Below are 20,038 nucleotides of genomic sequence, written 5' to 3'. Positions count from 1 at the left end.
GGGTTGCCTTTTTTTACCATTTTCCGAATAATTTTATTTTGAATTTCGTAAAAGTAACAGTGCGTTTCCGTTTGATGCAGGGCCGGATCAAAGAATCTTCGGGCCTGAGGCGCAAAAAATACTGGGCCCCTGGCCCCTTTCATCTTGACATTATTAGTTTTAATTTTTACTTTCCGAGCGTAAGCGAAAGAAGTATTGTCCGTCGATCGACTCTCTACTCTTACGTTTTCTCGACCTTTCATAACCCCTAGAATACGAAGAAATAGGTCTCTCTTTTCCGTCTGTCTGTCTGTCTATCTGCCGTCACGGATTTTTATTAGACAGATAATCTCCGAAACTACTGGGTCGATTGTTGTCAAATTTTTTAACATGACTTACGTGTAGAAAACAACAAACTAAATATAATATCAGAATAAAATATATTTTTCATAAAAACAACAAAAAAATATTTCCTGTCTTTCCTGTAATATAAAATAAACACAAACCTCTCAACAAAAACCAAAAACAACCTAAAATAATGAATTAGCGAACCTAAATTATTAAGCATTAATTTGAACTTAAGTTATTGTTGTTCGCTTGCTGTCGGGCCCTTGTCTCCCCGGGCCCTGAGGCGCGCGCCTCATGCGCCTCGTATATAATCCAGCGCTGGTTTGATGGGGTTGACGGGATCTGTAATCCCACTATTATTACTATTGTGAGTACTACTAGTAATATAATAAGTCACCTATGTAACTATCTACATAATATGCCTGCGTAGATTAGATAGAATTTAAAGATACTAATGGACTGAGTGCTTGTGTATCTGAAAATCCTGTTGTCAGTAAAATTAAACGCATCTTGTTCGTAAAATATTCCGATCTCGTTCCGAACACTTCCGGACCCGTCCGAGGAAGGCTTAGCATACCGATTCCTTTGCTGTCCTCTTGCATCGACTACAGTGAACAGTGAGCCAACGCCATCAATGTGATAGGGAAGGAATTATATTGCCAAACAATCAAATTCTTGTAACCGGTGTACTATAAAAAAATAAAACAAACGACTTTTAAACCGCGAACGCGAAAAACGACACCAGTTTACTTCAATCTAACAGTTAAAGTGTATTTAATGGTTCCTACAAGTCCCAGTGTGGTTATTCGTGTGTCTGTTATTTTATTCAGAATTTCTTAGTTCAATCAAGGAAAAGTAGGAAGATGTGATCCTGTTTGATGTTAAGTGTTTTCTGTTTAGTGCGGAAGTTCGTGTGTGGAGTTTGTTATTGTTGCAAGAATATGCAGAAGTGTTTTTGGGCATATTGATTTTCGGATATTGGACCTACCCTTACATGTAAGTTTTGTCTTTCGCATTCTAGAAACGTCGCAGTTTCAAGCTGAAGGTATAAAAGTGCATTTTCGTGTGATGTGACGTGGAAATATAATTTATTGTTGTTATTATTAACGAAAGTAACATTTTCATTAACAGTTTAGTGGAGTAAATGTAGACATCCCATTACTAAATTGCAACGGTTTATTGGGGAACCGTCGGTAACAAGTTTAGACATAGCCTCCTAGTATAGAAAATATATTTGTGAAATAATGCCACCACAACACGTGTTCTTTTTACGTTTACAGTAATTTGTTTACCCAAATGTTGCTATTATGTATAAAAATGATTGTTCCAAACAGCCATGTTGGTAATAGGACAGTTTAAAGCAAAAAAATGATTGTCCGTTATTGCACTGTATGTATGTAAACACCTATATCCGTTATTTTACTGCAGATTTATATCTCCGTAACTCGTTTAATCAAATATATTGTAAACTCAATTAATGGTCATAAGTAAAAAACTACATCTTAACAAACTGCATTAGTATTAATAGTATTTTATCGAAAGCAGGCACGTTTTAAATTTTTAAACTTTAGTGCGCTAGAAACGCAGTTATTTCCTTTTTCCAAAGTTTTTGGTGCAAAAATAAACTCATCGGAAGGAATCAAGATATTAAACATGATATACCATAGAAACACAAAATACCACAAATATTTCACCACAATAGGTGGTCAACTTTAACAATAGCCTGTACAATCCTCGGAGATTAATACATTGCAGAAACGTATTTTTTATTAAAGTGCAAATATTTAGGTACTAGTTCTGTTATAAACAGTGTCGATCTTTATGGCCGTTGTAGAAGATATTGAAGTTTCCACTGAAGAAAATTTTTACGTTAGAGAAAGGTAATCTTTTATTGGCGTTTCGGATGGTAAATTGAGTTTTAGAAGAATTTTGTACTGGTGAAAATTTTGCACTCGGTAAATTTCTATCTTGTAGTGAAAATTTAGATTTGTTGATTTATTTACTTTACATCAAATCCCACAAAGACTGAAAAACGTGTCGCGTAATAGCTATTCTTGTCTTTAAGAGTTTTGTTTTTACTTTTTTTTTTTTTTTCTCCTATTAGCCACAGTCCATACCGAGGGCCTATAGTTCGCATGATTCTGCAACGCGATTATACAGGTGTACAGTAATAACTAGTAAGAATCGAATGTATTATTAGGGTAAAATTAACCAAAAAAATAGTTAAACATGATCTAGTTTCAAAAAAAAAGGAAAAAAAAAACTTTAAATGTGATTCACTGGCGCATTTTTTTTTTAATAACTGTGTACGTTTACTAAAATTTGCATAGGTTTTCAGCTGTTGTCAGAACATATTTCATTAAATTTTCGTATAAAATGAAGTTCGTCTAATCTTAAATATCAAAGAATGTTTCGGTATGCAAAGCAAACTGTGATTAAACCAAATAATTGTAATCTGCGATTTTTAACTTGTTTTTTTGCCTCAACTGACGTAAAGTAATAAAACGCCTAGGTCATTATTAAAACAAGAGAACACAGTTCGTCATTACTATTTTGCAAAAACTTAAGATTTATTAGCCTAAAACATTGGTTGCTTAAATATTAACTACAAATTTATGAGAATTCAGCAGTAAAAAGTAACAGTAGAGTACTATTCCTCCAAAAAAATATAATGTTTTTAAATTTTGACACAAAATATGATTTCTTTACCATTTTAGTTCACGAACGCAAAGGGTCCAAAGGTCCATTTGACGAATTACTAATTTCACGTTTCATGGCTCATACAATATGAAAAATGTCGCGTCTCCCATTTCCGTCTGGCTGTCGTTTGTAGTCCGTTATAGTGATTTTGTTATACACACAATCCCCGAAACAGAACGGGTTGCTGTGGAATTTTAGGTGTACTTGGTACCGTGTAGATGGTTCAGTGGTAACGAAAATCAATTCTTAAATTCTGTAAAATAACTAACCCTTCAACATATAATTTAATTAATCCGCTTATACATATTTAAAAAAAAATCAAAATTGTGCAAACAAATTTTGCAATTTATTAATGGAAACTACTAAACCGATTGCTGTGAAATTTGAGATGATTATTATCAGCCTAATAGATCGCTAACCAAAATTTCTCCGATAGTGACAACATGGAGCAAATTCTGTTTAGAATGTGTGAAACAATATGCATCTACCTCAGTGGTTCGCAAACTTTTATTATTGATGACACCCTAAAATTTTAAACAAAATTTGGCGGCACCCACCAAGAACAGTTTTAATTGTAACTAATTTATTATCAAAAACACTTTATCACATGTTTGTATAATATGTAATTGATGTTAAGATTGTTTTATAAATATTTGTTTTTCATAATTTAAGCTTGTCTTTTAATGCCAAAATTTTTTCACTGCAGGTTAAAATATTTTCATTTCTACCTTGCATACTTGAATGTACATATTTTATTTAAGTGTTCAAAAATATTAGTTTAATAGGTCAAAAAATTGTTCAATAATTTCTGATTCAAAAAACGTTTATATCTGTTTTCTTAATTCCCAAAATCGGGAAAAAACACGGCCTTTAGATAGCCATCTTACTTCAGTATGAAGAAAATTAACATGTTCAGAACACATTTTCCATTACTGAACAGTTGTACCACATTAATAAAATCAGATCATCAATTATTATTTTTTAAAGTTGGTTCTGTGCTTATATTTACAAACATCATTATAAAATTTTCGCGGCACCCTCTTGGGGGATCCGCGGCACCCAGTTTGCGAACCACTGATCTACCTTATACATTGTGTAATTTATCGTCACAGATATCTGTGTGAGAATAATGCAAGGGGGCAAGGGGGCAAGGCAATGTTTGAACTTTGTAGGTCAATTTTTTGTTTTTCACAATTGTTGATTTTGATTTTAAATAGGGATTTCTTGCAAAACTTTTTTACTTATTGAACGCCTCGTAAGCCGAAGAATTTGAAATTCGTCTTGAAGAATGTTTACGAAAATGGCCTATCGGGAACCAGTTAGCTTCAATTGCTTAAAAGGTACACAAAGAACATTACTTCAGATAGGTTTAGTTATAGAGTAGTAAAATGCTAGTGTTGATTGAAACTTTTGGGTGGTGTGTATTTAGGCAATATATTGGTAATCTTGCGTTATTTTATTAAGTTTAATCACCATAAGGATCCTTTACTTAAACAAAATGATTATAACAAGGTTTCTAAGTACAATTACGAAGAAATGATCACACATCTAATTCAAAGAACTGAAGAGGTTGCAGCTGCATAATTCGAGATTTACAATATTAGGAATTTCCACGATAGCTAGATGCTATAAATAAGTATATACGTGTAATGAACTAATGAACTACATATGTGCAACACAAATGTACTTTTAAGATTGCAATTTGCATGATACATAGGTACGAATATAAATGTTACTTAAATTTAAGCACAAGATTAATTAATTAATTTTTCGGACATGTTTATAAAAATTTTGCTAAAATAGTTGGAACATTGTAATTAAATTTCGTTATTTTTACAGTATACTTTTACTGCGGCTGGTGTTACGTTCGTTGCGATGACACGTCATTATCTTCTACTATTGTAGCACCATTATTCAGCCCTGTAGCCTTTTAAGTTGATGAGTGTTGACTGAAAATAAAGTTTTTTTTCAGCTGATAATATTGCGTTGTTCATATGTTCACTGAATTTATTTTTCATATGTCACTATTTTTAATTGTATCTTTCCTAATAAGATCATCCCTGAGACGACAAAAAGTTAATCAGACGCAATCGTTTAGGACTGCTTCTTATTAGATCTTTGTTGAAATTTGTTTTATAAAAATTGTAAATGTTCACATCTGCTTGTTTTAATGTTCGTTCCATTTATACCATTTAGATTCTTTCGGTTTCCTGGTCAGTAATTATGTATTTATTTGAATAACGTAGTTTGTATCGATTTTCGATTTCTTGTTTCACTGTTGAATATTATGTCAGTTTCTTTTTGTTTCTACATTTTTTAAAATAGATTTACTTTCACTGTTGTGGCGTTTAAATTTAATTCATAAAAAATCATATGGGAGATCTTGAGAATGTTTCTGCCGCAGCAACAATTTGATGACATCATCTCAATTTTTCATAGTAAATACTATTTAAGTTTCACAAAATAACATACATACTTCTATACTTGTGGTTTATAAATTCGCCTTGATTTTTTATCCTAGACTTCCAGATTTTGGGAAAAACTTCAATCAAAGTAACATAACATTTTTTCAATTTAATAAAGAGACTGCAAACAATTATTTATAGAGGATGATTAAAAAAACGAATGAAATAATTTATTTTGTTGATCACATCAAGAGCGGCTCATTTCATTTTTCTGGAAGTTTATGTGTATGTGTAGTTCTTTGAACGACATAGTGCGGTTATGGCTTAATTGCTACTCAATTTGCGGTAATGTTTAGGAGTTCGTCACATTTGGCTTAGTAAATCTCGCTTATCTCCCTTACTGTAAGAGTAACAATTAAAAATTAATTCAATATGGTACGTCTATTTACTGAATCTTATGGGGCATCCCCTGTAAGGAAGTCACAGTCTTAAACGCACAATATTTTTAGCCGAACTTTACATTACTCGTATTATTAGTATTGCACTATATCTGCCCAAATTGATATGGAGTCCTGCCTAAAATGTTGATGGCGTCATCACAAAATTTTATTATGCCAAATTCCAGTGAAACATGGAATATCATCACGCTTCTTTACCTGTAACTTAACAGTTACAGTCTACCCATGTTCTAATTTGTAGGGATTATGATAACAAAATAAATTTACCAACTGGATTTCTTTGATTATATTTAAGAGATGAAATACTCGTAAGTTCTGTCTAAATAACTTTAGACCATGTTTTTGAAGAGAAAACTTCTGTAGCCTCACAGCGCTTACTTTTGAAGTAAAAACTTCGATTTTTTCATGGGCAATAAATAAGTTTGATTCGTTAGGCAACAGGATAAAACGCTCATGCAGGTAAGTTCGGTTCGAGAACCGAGCGAGCCAGGAAAAACATTCAGCTGTTGTCTATAGCTGCACTGTTTAGATACAAGTTCGTTGTGTAAAAATGGCATACTTCCAGTACGATGATGCACCTGACCATCGCGTCGGAGCGATTAACCTTTAGGTGGCCAACTGTACGGAACAAAAAAAAACTGGGTGTGCTTTAGCCCGCACTGCTGAAGTGAAAACTTCTATGGCGATCGTAATCAGTTCGAAGTAATAAATATTATGTTATACGAAAATATTTGTTATGGACTTATGGCAACTAAAATACATATGAGATATTTACTTTTGATTGAAATGTCTCTAAATATCTAACAAAATTCCTTCAACTGTAGTTCTATATTTTGTTGTACACATATCATTCATACTACACATTAGGTATAAAACGTAAAGATGATAGCATTACAAACTCAGTTTAATGGAGAAAAATTTTGAGAGAATGATGAATGTTTTCACGGTAAGTTAGGGCGAATGGTAAGTAATCATGTATTCAAGATTACATTGTTTATGTCTGGGTGAAACCATAGCAACAAATTCTGAAAACTAAAAACAGGCTTCGTTGATGTGCTAAATTTTTGTCGACAGCACAAATTGGTTAAAAAAACGCTAGAATTTTGTCGATCGTATACAGACTCGCCTTAAGGAGTTTCCTGGCCTCAGGCAAATTGGAAACGTCACTTCGCTCCTTTTTTGTCATCGCCCAGTAAACGATACTTACTATTCCTAATACTTACTATCGTGACAACCACATTGAATTTCAATATGTCCAATGAACCAAGTGAGAGTACAATTTGGAACTACAGTTGACATAATTTTTGTTAGTTATTTAGATACATAGATTTTAATCAAAAGTATTTGTCGCGTATGTAAGTTACCAGAAGCCCACTGTTGCTTTCTTACACTATGATAATGTTGTAGAACATATTTATTTACAGCAAGATTCAGCAGAATAATTGATATGTAAAGCACATACATTGGAAATGTCGGTGAGTTGTAAATTCGTTTTTCTCTACCAAAGTCAATAATGATAGTTAAATTTGACCAAGGTTAATAATGGAAGTGAAGTTAATCCGTATCGACCAAGGTCTATAATAAAGATTGAGGTTATGTAATGCTGGACAAATGAAAATTGGCAATTACTAGATTCTGAAATTATTTTTACAAGGGATGTAAAAGTGCTAACTGCCATAATAGCATCTCGGGAGGCGTATATAGTTCACAGTCTGACATCTTTTATGCACTCGTTCACAATTTAATTTATTATTGATAAATGCGAGAATACACGGTTCAAGAGTTTCTTATTTGAGAAACACCCATATTTTGAATTTATACGATCGCTATAGAAGTTTTCACTTCGGCTGTGTAGTCTTGAGTACAGTTGTTTTTGTTTTTTTTTTTTTTGTGAAGACGAAGATTTATCTCGTCCACTATTCGTCCTGGCAATCTCATTTCACAAAGGTGATTTCGCATGATACTTTTCGCGTTTAGAAAAATGACACAATCTACAGAAGACCAACTTTTAGATATTTACGTATATAGTGCCATCCAGGTAAAAATAGTATACACTTATCTTTTTCAGACTAATTAAATTCTAGGATTCAGAGAAAGATGTTATTAGTGTTACTGTAGACGCCTGGAAAAGTAATGCGTTCCTAATGTGCGAGCACAATAAATTACAACTACAGGTACATATACTTTTGAGGTTCATACATTATGTTTCCGAAACCATACTTTTGCACAAGGTTTTAAGATCGTTAAACGCAGCGTAGGTTTTTTTTTTAAGTATCATGCATAGTATAACTTTTATCAATAAAAATGTCAGAAACAGATAACCTGTATATTTCACTCGTTTTTGTTTCGTAAAATACATTGTGGTATGTATAATAAAATTAGTATATATTAAATAATTAAAATTATCACATAAAAATTATCGTCATTTATGAATAAATTTATTGTAAAAATTTCCCATTTCTTCTATTTTAAATGTAAAATTGAGAACTAGTATTCAGTTCTACAATTAATTATTTAGATAATTTACCTCGGGTAGCTTTAGCCAATAAGAACGTTTTATTTTTAAAATTTTAACTAGTCATTCAGAGAAAAAGAATCCATAGTTTTTTTATGTCAGTAAGTGAAATAACTCAAAATGTTGTTGGTTTATTTTGGAATATGATAATTAAATACAAAAGTACAATTATTATAATTGCAGGTGTTATTAGAAGACGTCGGCGCTCGCAACCCATTGGTTTCAGCCAGACAGTTTTCGATTTCTTTTCTTGCAAACACATTTTCTTAATGATTTGTTCATGATGTTCCGTGCCAATTTCCAAATAGCGTGAATTAGTACAACACAGTATATATTCTTAACATACATATAAAATTTGACAATCTGTCTATTTATCACGGAGATTATCGGTCTGATAAAAATTGACACAGACAGCTGACGGACGGACGGACGGAATTTTTCATACTGTAGAAATCATGAAACGTGGAGAAAACATGAGAGTGGCCGTTCGCCGGATGGACTCCATTACAATACATACTTCCTTAGCTTAAGCTCGAGCAGTAAAAACATAAAAGATACATAAAAAAGTTACAGGAATTGGTTTATAGGTACATTTGTGAACATTCGTACTCTCCAGTTCTCATGTGGACATGTTACACTTTTAAGTTGACTAGAACCACATGTCGTGTTTATTTTTACGTTTGGCGACCATATACCGCGTTCTAAATTTACTTTAATAAACTCATTTAAAATTCTTAATTTACGAAGAAATTGCAACGTGCTTTCATGCAAAGGTTATAAAATCAACATTAGTTCCGAAGTTAAGCATATTCGTACACTCGATTAGATTTACTCTCAAGAAAATAGGTACTCTTAAGATGTTCCATAATTGTAACAATTTATTATCTTGTTGTAAGTTCCAAATTAGAAGAAATGTTGCTTAAACGATCAAATATTTTTTGCTCTTTGTATCAGTATTGTAAATTTGACATATTGGTATGGTAAAATTTACAGCAAACAATAAGGTTATGCCGTAGGTTCCAGCCTATTTTGGTACATGTAAAATATGTTTTTAGCAACACCAAACAACAGTAATAAGAGGTAGAATATAAACCATTTTATCGCTACTTGATCATAAAAGTAATGCGAATTTGTGTAGAACAAAAAATGGTTAGAACCCATATCTGCTGACCATCATCCGATCTCTGATCATAGATCCGAGTCGTACGAGAATGAATATGGAGCCACTGATATAAGACATACTGAAAATGATACATAATGTAAAGAAATGGAGTACAAAACCAACAAATCCCGCTTCATTGAAAAATTATAAATTTAGACTTTGCAATGTTTGTTTTGTAATTTATAATTCCTATAAAGTAAAAACTAGCGGCATAAATAATATCCCCGCAGCCCCTGCGCCGTGGGGGCGCAAATTCCAAGGGGACGCCGCTCAAGTACGGACAGTGTAAAATATATTTAAAATAGATAACCAACGGGGAAAATGGCCTCTCAGCAATAATAACATGGTAACTTTCAAGTGTGTATGTTTATACATTCACGAGAAATTTGTTTGATTTGAATGAGTTGTAGTTGTTTGGGTGAGTTGTAGACCGCACACCCGCCAAGGTTTTTGAATTATTACAACCACTTTGCAATGATTCGTTCATGTATTTTCTGCGTATGAGTGCGTATGCTCGGTAGAATTGAAACAAATGCAAAGGGTGACATTTCGGTGGTCAGTAATAATAATAATAATAATAATACTTTATTGTCCAATTACAGGACAACAATAAAAATAAAATAATACAGTAATTCACTCAGCAATGAAATAACAAACGAAAATAATAATTAATACAAACGTTATACTTTGTTACAGATTAACTTTTGATAAAGAATATATCTGATGTGAGCTCTTGGGATATTCAAGGTATTTACGTATCTCGACGATAATCGAGGTACATTGAACCTAATTTGGGGAGTAGATTTCCACAGTCAATTTTGTTATTCACAAGTTTAACTTGAAAGTCAGTAGATTTTAGTTAATTAGACAATAACTAATGCGGTATCACACGTCTTATAAGTAGCACTGCAACGCATGCTGGTGTTACTTAGTTCGTTATAAAACAGAATCAAACCAGATTCTTTTGGATTTGTGATCAACGCGTTAAACACACCGTTTAGCTTGACATTATAATAATTGATAATATTCACTACAGAAACGTTATATTTGGAGATTCTCATTTCGGTCATACTGTTTTGTTTGTTTATTTATTTTTCAATTGAGATCAGGTGGCTTTTCGGTAAAACAGCACAAAGTTTCGCTTGAATGCCTGTGTAGTCTCTTGGTTAACGATGGCTATTAAAGTAGATTTATTTATTTAACGTGTAAATATGAATACACAAAAAGATGTTTCTGTTAATACCTACAACCTTTATTTTTTCATTCGCTGTTAAAAATATTAAATTAATGTTAATTAAGTACAGAATTAAGAACATTAACAAATGATTTTGTATAATATTATGGCAATTGAAACAAGTGCAGATATGTCGGGTTTTTAATTGAAAAAGTCATTAAGCGAGCTCTGATTTTTTGTAAACATTACGAAGTATGTCTACAGGGTGTTATTGAAAGGTATGTACAACAAAATTGACAGTTCTTCGCGAAGTCTAAGAAGTCTGAAAAACTTATGCTGTGTTATCCAAAATTATAAAGGGAAAATTAACCCTTATCCAACCTTTTTAGACGCTACTGAAGGATAAATAGGTAAAATTAATTTATTTTAGTAAATCCTAGCAACTGTAACAATAAAACTTTTGTCAAGACTAAATGTTGCTATAGAAACGAGAGATGATCTTTTTATCAGAGGCGTACAACGAATTTAGACATAAATTTGAATAAACTTTATCTCTAAAAGGAGAACACTTTTACCTGAACTTTTTTTAACTTTTAGCACCCATACTTCGAGACCTATTGCCGATTTTATTTTGTACGTACCTTTCAATAACACGCTGTATAATAAACCTAAAATTTATTCAATGACAGCTGACAACCCGGAAGTGTCAATAATACAACTCAGTATGGATTAATAAAAAGCAGGCGTTTTTCCCTACGTTTTTTTTCGTCAAAAAAGTAAAGCCAACTTGATGAATTTTTCAACTAAACACACGTTATGTTAAATTCATGAAATTAACCTAAAATTTAATCAATGGGAGCTGACAATGTCGAAATGTTAATTATACACAACAATATGAATTAATAAAACACATGCGTTTTTCGCTACGTTTTCTTCGATCAAACAAGCAGCGCCAAATTGAAGACTTTTTCAATGGAACACCCGTTATTTAAATAGCTTAAAGAATTATGCAATACGTAATTATGCGCATCATCTAAGATATTGGCTAATGTATTTATGCGTTAAAAAAAAAAAATTAAGAAAGTCAGATACACAACGTTGTTCAATAAATGCCTTTTTTTTTCTTAAGTCGCAGGAAAAGTTAAACTGTTTATGTAGTTAGATTAGCACACCGCACTTTCGCATCTTAATTACTTTACTTAGTAACATCTGGCAGCTGAAGAATGCCATCAGATGACAAGCAAACAGAGGAACAACAGCAAAACCACAAAAATGTTTCTCTTGTATTAGGAATTAAAATGGTTTCGCCTGTAGTGTGTTGAAAAATAGCTCAGCAATAAATTTTTCACAGAAATCGACACGAAAGATTTTATGTGAGGAATTACCAAAAAACATTCTTAAGTTGGCTTTGAATGAGCAAGCTGCTTTTTTGTTGTTTGCAACACACAACGGTACACGAAAAGACTCCTTGTTCAACCCCAACTTGACACTTTTTTGTTATTCGCATCGAAGTGTAGTAGGGTAGGGTACAAAAGAAATTCATAGTCTAGGATGTTTGTATGTTCACAACTTAAGTTCAAATATTTTGCTTGTTTATACACAAATTACAAATTTTAAAGTACTCTACTATGTTACAAATATTACCAATGGGTATATTCTAATATTTTTAAAATTTCTATTTCTAGTTAGAAATATAATGTCACTGATTACATAGTTGAAGGTTCGAATGTTTAGCTGCGGCCTTGAGATAAACAAATTTCGTGTACTGGAAATATTGAAAGTTAATAATGATACTAATGAAAAAATAATAGGTTTAAAGTATAACGCTGTAAAAAAAACTTTTTGAGATAATACATATTTCAGCAGTTTTGATTTTACTATAATTTTATGTGCAGTTTTTTGCTCCGTTTTCTTACTCAGAAGTTAGAATACGCAATAAATTATCTCTTGTTAATTAGGTGATAAAACTGATTTTATATTGACTAATTGTGGTAACGCAATGTAAGTTTAGTAAAGGCAATCCCATTCCAAATATCAAATTTGAACACCCGTTAGAACTTGCCTTATTATTAGCTTATTACGACTATGTATTACGTTTGCGTCTGTTATTTTATTGTGATAAATTGATTTTATTAGTCCTCAATTAACTTCCTTGCGTTGTTAGTGCTAGCTAAAAGGTAACCATCTCTAAAACAGCTTTGCTCTATAATTCATGTACATAAAATAAAGCAGAGGTTTTGGTTTTCAGTATTCTTTAGTTCGCTTTTCATTTGGTCTGCTGTTCTTATTTGCCGTCATGTAACACAAAAAATTGCTTCTATCTCTTTTCAGTTGTAATAATAGATGATCTCCTGTGAAGGGTATATTAAAGGGACGTCTTCGTTTTACGCAGAGTAGTTTAAGTTTATAATATTCCTCAGAATTTTGTTAAAAATATCACACGACGGGGGGTATAGTTAGATTGGATCAGAGCCAACTTTTTTTTTAACCTTGACTGAAATATGTGCCCTATATTTACATCAGGATTCATCTTCTTTTTGTTGCAATGAAGCTGTTTCAAAGTGTTGCGTTTTTCTAGCAACTGTCGAAAAAAATTTGACTTTCCAAATATTCAAAGTATCTCAGTATTACGTTGAAACATTATCTTCAAATTTTATTATATCATTATCAATACTTAAATATTTATTCGTTGGTCAACTTTTTCCTCATGAAAAAATCATTTATAGGGTGCACAGGGGGAGGCTTGGAAATTGTTTGAAAGGTTTGCGGAGCTAGTAAGCTGTACTTTTTTTGAAAAAAGTTTTTTTTTACTATAAAAACCTCTTATACGTCAGATGAGGATAATGTGCGATTCCAAAAAGTCTTATGGCAAGCTGTTAATAAAATGAGGTTTTGTTAACGTTAATTTGACGTTTTCTTGGTGTATCCCAGCTTGTAGCAGACGGAAATACTGATTTCCGGTTTAGCTGCCGGTCCATCGTCTGTCGACGAATTTTTTGGATATATTGTCTGTCATAGAATCAATGACGTTATTACTGCTTGTGTTTTAATAATGTATTGGTATTTTCTTAGTAGGATAATGTTTTTTTAGCGGATTTTAATAGAGCAATAAATTACGATTACATTGATATAAAAACTTGGCTATTTATTTAATTTTTGGTCGGCAAAAAAATGGAATTAAAAAAAATAGTAAAATAAAAGTTGAGTGAAATAAAGTACGCTTCATTTTCTAAACAACAACGTAGTTATTTTAGCATATGTTCAAACTCGCGTCCTTCACATTGAACACAAAAGTTATATCTTTTTGTTAGTTCGCGAGTTATCGTGGCTAGCAGGACATCACACGCTAATGCAGCACAAACATTCCTAATTCTATTTTTAAATCTTCTAAATCGACCAAAGGTCGCAAACACACCAAATCTTTGATATATCCCTACAAAAAGAAATCTAATGGCGTTAAATCTCGGCTGCGAGTTGGCCATGGAGTGGGGCCTCTATTGTCATGGTCTCGTAGAGATACATTTTTCAACAACAGCGGTAATTTTTCCTGAAGAAAGTGTAAGTATCTTAAGCCAGTAAATGTATTTTGAAAAAATAAGGACCTATTAACTAAGTAACCGTTTATAATATTAATATCACACCATACATTTATACCCCAAATAGTTTGGTTCTTCGTTTCGCGTACCCAGTATGGATTAGTATCTGACCAATAGTGCGAATTGTGTCTGTTAAGTACCTACAGTATTATTATGAAAACGACTTTCGTCACTCCACATGATTTTTTTCAAAAAAGTATTGTCTTCGTATTGTGTGATTAACCAAGTAGTAAATGTCAGTCTTCAGTTTAAATCTCCTAACGATGGAAATCAGTTTAAATAAAAAATAAAACTTTAAAATAACTAGCCGTAATTGCTGCACAAGATGAATTTTGTATGGTTCAAATTTATTTTCTTTTCTTTGAATCGAACTCATTCTAACACTAATTTACGCACAGAAATTTGAGGCTGAAGAACCGCTTGTCCGAGTATAGCGACTGAGTGATTTTCATCTCGAGCTGTTCTGATTTTCTTTAGTTTACCAAAACTTCCTCGTTATTTGAAGCTTTTTATAATGCTAGAAGTTGTTTTGTCTGTTGGGCATTTTCTATATGGGTACCTAATTCTGTAAATTCGAACTGCTTCTCTTACATTTTGTCTTGTCTCCGTAAATTAAGACCATATTGAGTTTTACGGAATTTGAAAATTGAACCGTTGTTGATAAGAAGTATATAAATATTGGTTTTTTGACGTTAAAAATTAACTCTAGCAGTATTATCGTCTTTGTGTATCTGTTTTCCATGGCAATACATGGCAACCTGATAAATCTATTCATGCATATAATTTATATTATTTACAACAACTAATGCCGCACATACAAGTATATTATGTCATTGTAAGCGTAATTTATTGCTCTATTAAATTCCTCGAAAAAAATATGAATTGCAATCTAAAAACCTATGCGTTGTATTTGCAATGTACCAAAATAAGCTTCCACCTTTAAGCTAAACACGATGTCGTTTACAGAATTTTAATATCTACACCCGTTCTCAAGATATTTAGGCTGGAGATTTTAATTGGGACACCTGTATTTTTACATATTCATGGAAGGTTGAAGTTTCTTGTAAGGAAACCTGCTTTGAATGTCCTACAGGGCGCTATTGCAATTGGGTTTCAGAATTGCTCACGAACAATATTAAAAATTGTTTGAGCGGAAACAAAAATATGAATCATTTATGTCATCTGTTATCTTAGAAACGAGATATCTAATTCCCTTTTTTTTTTAAATTGATTACAGCTGTATATTTTATCGATTACATATTTCCGATACCGTTCAAATGATATTGAAATTATAGAAACACAATTACGCTAGAATTGGTGAAACATTGTCTATATAATAATGTATGTATATCTCCAGTGTCTCAGAAAGGAAAGATTGTGCAGATCTTTTTATAGATATTTTGTAACTTCGAATGCTAGAAAGACATTTCTGGAGTTTTCTCTCTTAAAAGTGAACACTGTTTATGGTCACTGAAAGGTACTAGGAACTACAAACGTTGATTATAATCAAGCGATAATTATCGCTTCTAAGCACGTATATGTTATTAATGAATGTTCAAATTAAAGTATGCTACAAATTTGTTTTGTTTTGACGGGAATCCTGGTTTCCTAACCTGCCGAGTAGGTCATTTTCGACTAGACGCCCACGTCACCACCACTCGCATCGACCGGTCCTTGTTCGCAGTGGCTCTGCGGTAAAAGAGGGAGGGAGAGCCTTAACCCCCTTCTGTTGCTTTATAAAATTATACATTTAATTTTGTGTATATTTTGAGAAAAGTATTAAAGTCTGAGCCCGATATGGTTTTTAATATTTTAATGGGCTTAAGTTATGTACTAACAATGCCTTTCATTTCAATAAACTTGTTTGAAATGACGTCCTCAACTTTCTGGTGCGTTTAAATGTATTCGTTTTGACGTGAGCATTGTCACTGACGAGTTATGTACTAAATAAATTTCAAGGGATTTGGATAACTCCTTTTAAGACAACGGAATAAGAGAAATCGATTCGGTTTTTTCATATAACTAAGCGGTACAAAAAAATCAAATGCAGTCATATCTATAATACAGATAATCCAGTAAATGTTAAATATTATTCTAAATAATTACAGAAACACAAATAAATCGCATGCTGAATCAATTTAATCAGATTGCAAAGTTTGTTGCTCAGTTGCTTGAGAATATATTTTTCGTTTGTAATTTTGTGTGTAAATGGATCTAGGTTAGCATTACGGATAGCCAAAGAATCAATCAATACGATGATAAGTAAGTAAGTAACATTTGAATTATTTACGAGGGGAGTTCAGGGAAAATGTTGAGACTTATTACGCCATTAGATCTCTTACCAATCTGAGCGTGTGGAACAAGTATCATATAATAATTATAATTGAAAAAAATTGATCCAAGGTTATTTCGAACAGAACTTCACTCGCCCCTAAAGTACGGTCGATACAGGTTCTATGAAAAATGATAAAATTTACTTTTGTGAATTTTTATTTTATTCCTATTAGTTAAAATAAAGTTATATGTGGACTGTTAAAGTATAGATAAACAAGTGTTCTACGTAAAATTTTGTGATGCAATTATCAATATTTTATTAAGGACACATACAAATTTGGAAAAGGGCAGTGTAATACTAGAAGTAACAGCATTGTGTACTCAAATTTTCGGGAAATTGGAGTTCTTGATTTGATCAGTAAAATATACCATCACATTCATGAATTTTTTTGACTCACCCTGCATAAGCAATTCTAAAAAATATAAATGCACTGATAAACAACAAGTAGAGACTCATAATATTTTGCATATTTTGGGTAGGATTTACTTGGCAAAATTTTGAGACGAAGTCATCAATTTTTTTGGGAGGGGATAAACGGCTAAACATTGATTAACATTTTACCATGCTTACGATAATCTTAAAACGCTAGCAGGAATTGAGAGCATTTGGTTTTGTAGTTTCAATGTTACATGTTGTACGGTTGATTTTTTTTTCCAAAAATTTATGGTAAACATTCAACACGAATGCAGAAACCGCAAGTGCAGCAGTACGTTATTGTATAATTTAAGTAATATTTAAAATAGTAAATGCTACTTCAGTTTTATACAATACCTTCACTTGTCTTTTACGAATTCGTGTACACTCCAGTCAAAAAAAAACTCACTTGAAACATACACTCAGCGTGCACTTTTACCTGGGCTTGACAGTCATTACATATCTCCATGTTAACCTCATAAAAATAAAAAAAAATCACAAAATTTAATTTTATAATTTTTGAAGAATCTATAATAATTGTTCGTCAGCACTTGAGGGGCGAGGGAAGTTCTGTCTAAATAACTTTAGATCAATTTTTACTTCCCGAGCGTAAGCTATTTTCATGTTTACTCGACATACGAAGAAATAAATTTTCCGTTTCCGTCTGTCTGTCTGTTTGTCTGCCTGTCTGTCTGTTTGTCTGCCTGTCTGTATGTTAGGAATGTCATGTAGATGGTAAAACGCTAACCAAACTTTGTCTAATCATCTCATCTAACAATGTGATAACATCACCTCAAACTTGTACATAGTAAATGGGTTTTAAATTGTATAAAATGACAGACTCCTATACGTGTAGTTTGTGAATCCGTGTTGAGTTTTTTATCTGAGACGTCCAGATTTTGTAAAAAAAAAATTGTAAAACATTTTGCAATTTAATTTTGAATCTGCGAATGTTTTGAAATCCTGCAATGTTTTAAAGTTGATCATACGCATGGTAAATGTTTAATCAAAATATATTTGTTTCACCCCCAAAAAATTGATGACGTCATTTTAAAATTTCGCCCAATAAATCCTATCGAAAATGTGCAAAATGTGATGAGTCTGAGCTTGTGAGTTTATGTATTTTATTGATAAAATCAGGAACGGCTCACTTCGTTTTCCCGAAAATTTGGGAATGCAATCCTGTTATTATTAGTATTAAACTGCGTTTATGCAAATTGATATACGTGCCTTTGCAAAAGTGTTAATAACGTCATCATAAAATATTATAAAGAAAAAGCTGTTTTAAAACATAGGCGTAGCATGCTTCATTACATTTACTTTTGGGATATATTTTTATTTTAACTTATAAAGGTTCTTATAAAAATAAAATTCGCACATCAAATCTTTTCAGTTTACGAAAAATTTGGGTATGTTTTATTATGCTTCAGAGGCGAGGGAGGTTCTGTTGGAATAACCTTCGACCATTTTTTTAACTTGCTATCTATTTTCTTTTTCCCCATTATAGTCATGTTTTAATTATATTTCTTCTTGGGGGTGTTGGATAGATTTATGTGGCAATTATGTAACATTAAAAAGTTTTCCAAACGTTTCGGGATAACTGTTACCATTCTCATGAGATTTGCGGAACAATAGCTTAAGTTGCGAAATAAATGTGTCCAACACCCCGAAGAAGAAACTTAATGAAAATAATTTTTTAACTTACAGGGGTTATCATAAAAAAATAAAATTAGCAAAGTTAAATTTTATACTTTTTCGAAGTATACTTTGTACATATACTTTAGGGCGAATAACTTTAGACAAGTTTTTTTAATAAAAACATTTATTTATCAAATATAATATAACAAGTGGTCTGATTTTTTCCGACAAAATTTGTGACACAAATTACCGAGTAGCTGTTGCGACGAAAATCACACGAGTCGACGAAGGAGACGAGTGTGATTTTCCAAAAGCAACAGCTACGAGTTAATTTTCACACAAATTTTGCAGAAAAAATCAGATCACGAGTTATATTCGGCTTGACAATCCAAAGAGAAAATTTTTATTTACTTTTTACGGACAATAATTCACATAATTTATAGTTAGCATAGTAGTTGAGTAACCATACCTACCCAGTCTAAATAGTAACAAAACAACAAGACAAAACGTAAATAAATTTCTAAACATCAAATTTTGTGTGTGCTGCTGGTTGATTTTCTTAATTATGGGAGCAAGATTTGGTAACAAGACTGTGTTTGAAATTCGAAATGCAGTGAAAGAAAGTCAGTGCCGAAACACTGCAAGAACGCAAGATTCAATTTGGAAGCAGTTTACAGAATTTTGTGAAATACGCAAGTTTTCTCTAAATAAAGCAGTCGAAATGAACGAGGTGGGCAGTATTTTGGAAGATTATGTCTTTAACGCCAACAGAAAAGTAATTTGTATTATCATTTTTTTATTAAAGTTCATTTGACAAGTTTGACAAATTAATTTGACATAATTTATTTCGCTGAAAAACAGTGTTGTTGCCTGACAGAAGAATGTTTTTTCACTGAAAAAATTTTTCGGTGAATGCCATTGGACAAATTTCAAATAATTCTGCCATTGTATTGGTTAAGAATTTTCGAATTGGATTGTCAAGGTAAAATGTGGGTTAATAATCAACATGCATAAAAGCATACTTACACTTTAAATGAGATGTATGGGTCAATTTCAGTTTGATTTACCGACGTCGCAAAACGTCGTTTACGTTGTTATTATGGTGATATTGCAAAAATCTAATGATTGTATACAGTTCAGGTCATTTCTACGGAACCACTCGATAAAAAGTCAAATTGGTAGCACTGTCATCTAGTTCTTTACGCCGAACGCAGTTGGTGACACATTGACGTTTGACGCACGGCCACCGTACGGCGCATGTTGACCAGAGATATGTAAAAGACTAGATACAGATATTTAATGTTCTCGTGGACA

At 32.2% G+C, this 20,038-nt stretch overlaps 1 protein-coding gene across 2 annotated transcripts in view; it reads left to right on the top strand.

The window, feature by feature from the left end:
- The first annotated feature begins 928 nt into the window (after positions 1-928).
- Positions 929-20,038, top strand: part of LOC135123739 (protein winged eye) — a 173,941-nt gene continuing 154,831 nt past the window's right edge. For both annotated transcript variants that reach the window (XM_064048606.1, XM_064048605.1), the window contains exon 1: positions 929-1,323. The gene's annotated coding sequence lies outside the window, so the exon portion shown is untranslated. The remainder of the gene's footprint in view (positions 1,324-20,038) is intronic.

This window comes from Zophobas morio, unplaced genomic scaffold (genome assembly GCF_036711695.1).
Source record: "Zophobas morio isolate AGI-343-1 ecotype UQ-CSIRO unplaced genomic scaffold, CSIRO_AGI_Zmor_V1 ptg000006l, whole genome shotgun sequence".
NCBI lineage: Eukaryota > Metazoa > Arthropoda > Insecta > Coleoptera > Tenebrionidae > Zophobas > Zophobas morio.
Note: the sequence above shows the minus strand (reverse complement) of the source record. Positions and strands in the feature narration are given on the sequence as shown.